We start from the raw sequence: 9872 nt of genomic DNA, 5'->3' as shown, positions 1-9872 counted from the left end.
CGGCAATGAATGTGGCGTACTTGTTGTATCGGTCGACAACGACCATGATGCTACCGCAACCTTCGGACTTGGGCAGCGAAGTAATGAAGTCCATGGAGACACTTTCCCATGGCCTTGTTGCTAGTGGTAGCGGCTCCAGTAATCCCGCTGGAAGTTGATGATCCACCTTGTCTTGTTGGCACACAAGACAAGTTCGCACATATGCCTCGATGTCGTCCCTCATGTGCGGCCAAAAATACGAGGCTTGGACTAGTGCGGTGGTGCGCTCGATTCCTGGGTGACCGGCCCACTTAGAGTCGTGGCACTCCTTGATTACTTCCTTCCGCAAGTTTCCCCACCTTGGCACGAACAATCGATCTCCCTTGGTGAGGAGGATGCCTTCCTCTTGCCAAAATCGCCTTGTCTTTCCCTCGAGCACCTTCTCCAGCAAATCCTTTGCTAGCGGATCTTGTTGGAGACCTTCTTTGATGTGTGAGATAAGGTCGGACTTCGGTTGGCTCATGCTAAGTGTTGCCAATTTCGCCTTGCGGCTTAGAGCGTCCGCAACGACATTGGCTTTCCCTGGTTTGTACTCGAGTCGATAGTCAAATTCCGCTAGAAAATCTTGCCACCGTGCTTGCTTCGAACTCAACTTCTTTTGAGTTTGAAAGTAGCTTGTCGCCACGTTGTCCGTCATGATTGTGAAGTGCGAGCCAAGCAAGTAATGTCGCCACACTCTTAGACAATGGATGATGGCTGTCATCTCCTTTTCTTGCACCGTGTAGCGGCGTTCTGCATCATTTAGCTTTCGACTCTCGAACGCTAGAGGGTGGCCTTCTTGCATGAGGACTCCTCCTATGGCGAAATCCGAGGCATCCGTTTGCACTTCGAAGGGCTTTGTGTGGTCCGGAAGGGCGAGGACTGGTTCCTCCGAAATTGCCTTCTTCAACTCCTCGAATGCGCGTTGGCACTCTTCGGACCAATGCCACGTTCTGTTTTTCTTGAGCATATCCGTCAAGGGTGCCACCTTAGCTGAATAGCCCTTGATGAAGCGGCGGTAGTAATTCACCAGTCCAAGGAATGAGCGAAGTTCGGGTACTTTTGAGGGAGGCTCCCAATCGAGGATGGCTTTTACTTTGTCATTCTCCATCATGATCTTCCCGCCCGCAATCTTGTGGCCAAGGAACTCCACCTCTTGTTGGGCAAACGAGCACTTCTCTAGTTTGAGGAAGAGCTCATTGTCTCGAAGTACTTAGAGGACTTGTCGCAAGTGTTGGGCATGATCCTCGAGCGTGGTGCTATACACCACTATGTCATCCAAGTACACGACCACGAAGCGGTCGAGGAATGGTTGGAGCACCTTGTTCATGAGTGTGCAAAATGTGGCGGGTGCATTAGTAAGGCCAAAAGGCATCACAAGGAATTCAAAAGACCCGTACCTTGTTGTGCACGCTGTCTTCGGTTCGTCTCCCTTGGCGATGCGCACTTGGTAGTACCCGGAGCGCAAGTCAAATTTGGTGAAGTACCGTGCTTTGCCAAGTTAGTCGAACAAGTCCGCAATCAATGGAATCATATACTTGTTCTTGATGGTGCTCTTGTTGAGTGCTCTATAGTCGATGCACATCCATAGCGATCCATCCTTTTTCTTTTGGAAGAGGACCGGTGCACCGAATGGGGCCTTTGAGGGGCGAATGTAGCTTGCGTCCAACAAGTCTTTGAGTTGTCTCTGCAACTCCTCTAATTCGGGTGGCGCCATGCGGTAGGGCGCCAAGGCTGGTGGCTTCGTGCCTTGTTCCAGCTCGATCGCATGATCTACCTCTCGTCGAGGTGAGAGCTTTTTCGGAAGTTCTGGAGGCATCACATCCTTGTACTCATTGAGGACGGCTTGAATTCGTGGAGGGACTTGGCTTGGTGAAGTTCCGCTATTTCCTTCCTCATTTAGTTCTCGAATGGAGACCAAGAAGCTTGGGTCCTTCTTGAAAGCCCTTTTGAATTGCATGGCGGAGAGTGTCTTCTCCTCGGACTTGCCTCGCTCCGTGGGTACCATGCATGCTTTGCTCCCGTCGAGGATGCTTAGGGAGTTTGTAGCGGGCAGCGGGAAGGCATGGACTTGGTCGAAGAATTCCATGCCGAGGACCATCTTGAAGTCGTCCATGGGCACGATGGAGAAGTCAAGCTTTCCACTCCACGTACCGAGTGTGATGTGCACGCCTTGTGCAATTCCCGCAATTGGCTTGGCGGGTGAGTTCACTGCCTTCATTGTGCCTCCTTCCTTAGTAGCTTTGAGACCTAAGCGCTTGGCCTCGTCTACGGACACGAAATTGTGCGTTGCTCCTGTGTCTAGCAGCGCGCGAATGGACTGACCGTTTACCTTTGCGCTTACATACATGAGCCCTTTCTTGACGAGTGCGGGCTATTGGCGATTGAGTGCGCCAAGGCGTTGGAGAGAACCCATGCTGAGTTGGGGTTCCTCCGTGGACATTGTGGGGTTGCTCTTGAGTTGGGCAGCAAGAGCGTTAAGCGACCTCTTCTCCGGACAGTCGCGTACCCAATGAGGACCATTGCATATAAAGCATGGGCTTCCTAGCTTTGGCGCCTCCTTCTTGCCCTCCGATTTTCCTTGCCCGCTCTTGTTGCTAGGCGGCTTTTTCTGCCCTCAATCTTTGCGGTTGTTGCCCTTGTCCTTGCGACTCTCCCCCCCACCTTTGCCTTAGTTGGCCTTTTTGTCCTTGGATTGGGTAGAGTATTCGGTGAGCGATTCCGCAACAGCGATGGCGTCGTCAAGTGTCTGAACGCCACGCCTATCAAGTTCGGTCTTGGCCCAATCCTTGAGGCCATCTTGGAAGTAGAAGAGTGAATCCTTGTCGGACATGTCGCTTATCTCCAACATGAGGGTAGTGAACTCGTTGATGTAGTACCGAATGCTACCCGTTTGCTTGAGGCGACGTAAGCGCGCTCGCGCTTCCTTCTCTGCATTGCTCGGGGCGAACTGCTTTCGGAGTTCTTGCTTGAAGTCGGCCCAAGTGTCAATGGTGCAAATGCCCTTGCCCATCTCGCCATGCTTGCGACGCCACCATAGTTGTGCAGCGCCTCTAAGATAGGTGGGTGCAGTGCCCACTTTCGATGCCTCATCTCGGACACCCATGGCATCAAAGTATTGATCCAGCCCGAATAGGAAGTTGTCCACGATTGTGGCATTGCGTGTGCCATCGTAAGTGTCGGGCTTTGGCACGTCAATGCGGCGCGCATCACTCGAGTTTGCGGAAGCTGGACTTGCGGAGAGTCTGCACTTGTGCCATGCCCAATCTGAGCGGACTTCATCCACTTCCGCACGGACAGCGCGTAGTTCGTCTTGAACAAAACTACGAATTTTGAGCAACTCATCATGGAAAGAACGAAACTCACCTTGGAGAATGTTCGCTTGCTCATGGATGAGAGCTTTTGTGGCCACCGTGAACTCGGTGTATTCTCCCTCGAGACCGTCCACTCTTTCCTCCAATCCCACGAGGCTATCTTGAGCGGCGGACAATGCTATTTCGAGAGTGCCTACATGAGGCTCCAACGCATCCACGGATAGGGCCTTGGACTTGCCGCGAGTCTTGCCTTGGGCGCGTTCTCCCTCTCGGCCGCGGCTTGGTTCCTGTGGAACATCCACACCAACAACACCCTCTTGTGCTACGTTCGAAGGGTTGGCCATTGCTTCGTGAGCTAATTTGCGTGCGTGCAAACCTTAGCTCTGATACCACTTGTCACGGGATGAGTGTTTTGCGCAGCTAACCCGTGCGGCACTTAGACAACTTTGCCGAATGTTGCTAAGTAAGTCTAGAGCTTCTCGAACTAGAGAAAAGAGCAATTGAGCCAAAGAAGAAAACTTGTATTGCACAAAGAGAGAATACAATGCTTGAGTTGCTTACAATGTTTGTTGGATACAAATGCCTAATGCCAATGTTTGTTGGATACAAATGCCTAATGCCATCCCATATTTATAGGGGAGGCTTTGCCAAACTTGGTCAAACTCTAGAGTATTCTACAATTTCCTAGCTATTTACATGTGCTGGAATTGTATAAAGTATTCTAGAATATTTACATGTTCACATGTGCTAGAGTTGCCTAGAACCTTCCGGAATTGGGCCAAGCTAGCACTCTTGGCCTTGTGTTGGCTCTCTAGCCCGAAATTGTGGGCAATTGGGCTAGCGAATTGGGCGGTCCGCAACATTATGATGTTGTTAGAATCAGGTTGGTTAAGATGGCAATTTGATTAATGAAAAAATTTTTATCCGACCACGATGTTAAAGCAGGGTAAATTTCTCATTACATTAATTTCTTCATTGGCATGTACAGCAATCAGGTATTTGCTCTGTGGCCCTTGCTAATTTGGAACTGCTCTCGAAGGCGAAAATGAGTCATTAATACCCGAACACAAATAATAAGCTCTCCACCAATAGAAACTTGATGGGCATGTGTCCATGCAATGCATTGACTTGCTGGACTTGACAACATTCCACCTTCACTTACTGAAAAAGTTTCAAATGTAAAGACTTGCAATGCTAGAAAATTCAGCAAATTTTTGAAGGAAAGAGTTTAATTAAAACCAAATCCGTTGAAGTTTATTAGGGATAATATCCCCCATATGACTTATGTTAATTAAATATGTAAGGCTTGAACAACCTTCAACTCTTGAACTATCTTTTGAGCTGAGTTAGGTACATAGGCTTCCATAAAATTCACCCATGAAACAATCATACTTGAATTTAATACATGGGAGGTACTGTTATTTGTTCTGGATGATGCAGCACATGGGCAACTAATGGTGGGAGCTTATTTGTTTTATGTAACATATGGGGAAAAAAAAGGTGAGGCGGTTAAAAAGTAAATAAAAGGAAAAGAAGAAGCTTGAAACAGGGGAATAGATACACACGTGTAAGAGAGTGAAAGAAGTTGTAACCCGACCCGTTTGACCCGAAAATCGACTCGGTCGTATGTTGTGGTTCTGGCCGCCCCACCGGTCAAGCTTGGTACCAATCTGAAGCTTGAAGACCGGCCATCATACCCCAGTCATCCACGTCGCCGGAAAACCTAGAACGTCAGTGACCAAAGCTTGAAAAACCCGCGACTTTTCCACCTTGTTCTGCCGGGATTTTCGCTGGTTTTGGGTGACACCACTGGCTTGATTTTGTTCCCCACGACTCCCTTTTGATTTTCCAACCATCCACAGCCATCGAGAGTAGTCGATTTGCAGTGGTTTTGCAATTGTAATTACACCGCTGTCGAGCTAGATTCTGGTGTCGTCGCCACGCGTGGGAGCACACTGCCCGTATCATTGAACTCAGCTCAGCGAGAAGTGTCTGACCTGAGCTTCCCGGTCACTGTTACTTGAATTACGACCACCGTTGACCAGCGAGGGCAATTCGGTAATTTCACATTTTGAGGGCGATTTTGTAATTTTGAGCCTGCAGATATTTTAGTAATTCCTGAAATTGAGGATTTGGTGTAATTACGATTCCGAGGGTAATTCGGAAATTTACGATTTTGGAGATTTTGTTAATTCTATTGACACAGGAGTTGCAAATTATGGATAGATGTTTGTTTCTAGTTTATTGCATAAATTTAGTCCTAATACTGATTTACGGAAAATAATTATGTCATTTTCTTGATTTAGGAGGATCCGCTAGCGAGAACCAGTCTGCAAACGTGGACGATAACTGAACGTGAACATCATCACTGTGAATGAAATATACAAAACCTATTTTCATAGTTAATTATGATAGTAAAGCATGTTTGCGAAATAAGTATTTTAAATGTTCTGATTTAATATTTTTTTGAAATGGATTTAATTCACGCATTGATATTTTATTGAAATGTTTGATTAATGATTTTATGTATCAACTTTGGATAATATATGATAGTATTTTAAAGATAAGAAAAGTGGATTTAGACGTGATGATGAAAAGAAAAGTATGATTTAAAGTATGGTTAAAATGTATATGAATAGGAGTATAGAGATTGTTTTTAAAATCATTGGACAGTACTCTTCCCTTTAGATACTATGATACAGATGAGATGAAAGGCCTTTGGGGCCCGTCTGAAAACACATAGAGACTTTGAGCCGTGTTTGGGCGCTTCTGCCTTTTGGGGGTATATGCATGTGATATGATGGTAACAGTGATACAGATACAAATGATACAGATGATATACAGGCCTTTTGGTCTCGTCTGAGTACACACAGAGGATTTGGGCCGTGTGCTTGAGCGCTTTTTTTCTTTGGGGACTAGATTATGCATGCACATATATGATGAGATATGAGATGATATTTCCTTGTCTATCTGTGTAGCTCCGAGGCGTGACGGTACCTAGATAGTACATTATTGCCCGTCCGTTGAGGTCAAAATACGACGAGATTATTCCCTTGGGTACTCATTTATTGATGATTTTCAGATTTGTGTATTCTATATGATATTGTGATATGATTTCTATGGTTATTGGGTACAATATTATATATGTTTTTCAAGGTTAATAATATGATTTAAATGTTAAATGATTTATTACTGGTTTCGAGCATATGGTTTGATGAAATAGTGTTTGGAAATGATATGATTATTTCTTTTAAAGTAAAAATTTGTTTTCAAAAATTACTATCCACTTATTGAGCTCACTTTATTATATTATCTCCCTCCAACAGGAGATTGTAGGTACACCAGACCGACCTAGCGACTGTAAATATATTTTGATTTTTGGCCACGTGATGGTGTTAGAAGATATAGATGATTTTTTTGTTAGGACATCCTTATCATCTCACCCTTTTGGGATTGTATAATTTTGTTAGATTATTTTTTTGGGATTAAGAATAAACTAATATATATTAATATTAATTATAATAAAATATTTTAATATTCTGGAGATATCTTGAGTAAAACTCAACATTTTCATTGAGGATGTTGATCATTGGAGTTGCTTGTATATTGAATTATTTTGGGGAGTGTTATGTTCATATTTACAGACTGAGAGTGTTATATTTATAAAGGAGACTCTGCTGAATTTTCGGCAGAATTCTCACTAATTAGATTATTATCAAGTCAGTTTTGATGAGACTAGATTGACTCGATAGGGGAGATTTGAGGCGGGTCTTTTCGTTTTAACAACTTTGCAAGACTAGAAGGAGCCATTAATAAACAGAATTAGTAACCTCTCCACAAACACTAAGGTAGCGTTTACATTTTGGATTGAAGTAGAAATTATGAAAAGTGTGAATCCTAGGATTGAGAGTGTGGAGTGGGAGTGAGAGTATGTTATTTACTTACACTGGAATGGAAGTATGGAATGAAGATCATAATTTAATTTATATATTTACTTTGTCTTGAATTGGGAGTAAATAGTTTCAAATTATAATTTTACCCTCATTTAAATAATTGTGATTTTTAATTACAAAGTTAATAAAAAAATATATTTGATGAATAACCATTTATTTTATTATATTTGTAAATTTATAATAATTATTAATATTCTTAATTATGTACATCACAATTTTTTATTAATTTTAATTATGTAATTAAAAATTATTGATCAGGGCAATATAAATGAAATATTTTTTACTATTAACCTAGTACAAAATTAATATTTTCTTAGCATAAACTATTTATTATTATTAATTACAATATTAAATTAATATACTAGTATTATTTTTAGATAAATATAATAATATTATATTTTCAAATAAAGATAGTATATAGTAATATTATTAATTCTCTATTAATATAATAATATTATTTTTAAGTAATTTTAACTTAGAATCAAACCAAATTATTATTTAGTTAAATATAATAATATTATTTATTTTATTTTATTAAATATAATTATATTAAATTTAACAAAAGGAGGGTAAATATAAAATGAAACATTATTTTATTTTATTTGATATAATTATATTAAATTTATTATTATATAAAATAATAATATAATATAATTTAGTACAAAATTAATATTTTCTTAGAATAAACTATTTATTATTATTATTATTAAATAAATATAATACTATTATTTTAAATCAATATAATAATATTATATTTTTAAATAAAGATAGTATATAGTAATATTATTAATTCTCCATTAATATAATAATATTATTTTTAAGTAATTATAACTTAGAATCAATGTAAATTATTATTTAGTTAAATATAATATTATTATTTAAATAAATATAATATTATTTATTTTATTTTATTAAACATAATTATATTAAATTTAATAAAAGGAGAGTAAAAAAGGAAGAGGTGGGAGTGGGTTCTCCACCTCCCCCTGTGAGAGTCCCACTCTCACTCCCCACTCCAAAAATAAGTGGGGCTCACGGAATGAGATTTCCAATCCTCTCTTAAAATATGTAAATAAACATTAAAGTGTGAAGAATCTACACTTCTCATTCCCACTCTAAAAAGTAATCACAACATAAATTGATGGGCATGTGTGCTTGCTGCATTGACTACAATTCCACCCATACTTGCTCACTAACTCACGTTTCTTCTCATACTTTGCTCACTAACTCACGTTTCTTCTCATCCTTCTCCAACTTTTGAAGTTTTTTGGCCAATATGCTCGCGTTAAATAATATTACAGACCGGCTTTTGTCTCCCTTCACAGTCTTAGGTTCAAAAGATGTGTAAATTTGTTCTTTCCATTTTTTGTGTTTCAGCTTGTCTCTTGCTTTAAAAAAAAAATAATTTCCTTATTGCACAAAATTACTCCTAGCAACCCATATATATATATATATATAATGAAAACATATAAATGAAGGATCTGATTTCTGATACATGAGTTCGATGTTATTATCTATAATTTAGGTTCCACAAGAATAAAACTATGCATCAATGTCCAAACAATAAGAAGATGTCCACCTTACCAATATTGGAATCTTACCCCAAAAAAATTATAATATAAGACACAAAATTAGTAGTTAATTAGTTGTAATTTTAAACCAAAACTTGAGACTTATTTTAACAATGCAAGAATTAGTGGAAAATGAGTGAGAGTTTGCTAACCAAATAGTGAGAAGAACTTACGAAAAATTAGATCAATTGTAATTGAAAAGGTGCAAGAGCAAATTTGAACATCCAACCAATTTTTTGAATTTTTGTATTAATCATATTTATATATGCAATCTTCTTTATTTTTTAACTTTATTCGAATTTTATATACTAAAGACAAAATAAAATAAAAAAATTGTTTTGGATGGTAGTAAGATATTCTATTTGACTCATTTATTTATAAATAGTACAGCAGAACATAATGAATTCACACTGATAAACACCGATTTAAAAGGATCTGACGTCCCCAATGAATTCACACTGACATGAATTCAAACTTGTGATTCGACTAGATTAAAATGATGCATCAATAGCCAAACAAAAGTAATAAGCTCTCCACCACTACTAACTTGCTCGGCATGTGTCATTGGGCTGCAATGAATTGCTCCATATGACAAAATCTCCATCCACACTTCCTCACTATCTCCCATTTCTTATCCTCATCCAGCATTTGAAGCTCGTAGGCCAATGCTTTTACATCCTCAAGTGCAAAGAACTCCTTTCTATCATGAGGATCCGAGAATAGCAAATCCAGTTCAAGCATAATTTTTTCACAGGCAAACTCCTCCGCACTTGGTTTTAAACTCTTTTTTCGGAAGAATTCGTTTGCCGCATCACGGGTGTCTCGCAGTGTAAATTTCGTATGACATGCGCAGAATTCAGCATGGTAGGCTTTGTCAAGGCTGCTCATTATTCAAGCAGCTTGGTGAAGCCACGTCAGCAGAAGGTTGTTAGTGAAGAATAACAGCTCAGCGTGATCAGTCAAGTGTTAGTTATCCAGCTCATGAAAGTTAGTTAGTTAGTGAGTTACTAGCAATT

The sequence above is a fragment of the Citrus clementina genome, unplaced genomic scaffold (assembly GCF_000493195.1).
Source record: "Citrus clementina cultivar Clemenules unplaced genomic scaffold, Citrus_clementina_v1.0 scaffold_7, whole genome shotgun sequence".
NCBI classification, from domain to species: Eukaryota; Viridiplantae; Streptophyta; class Magnoliopsida; order Sapindales; family Rutaceae; genus Citrus; species Citrus x clementina.
The sequence above is the reverse complement of the archived record's forward strand: the minus strand, read 5'-3'. Positions refer to the sequence as shown.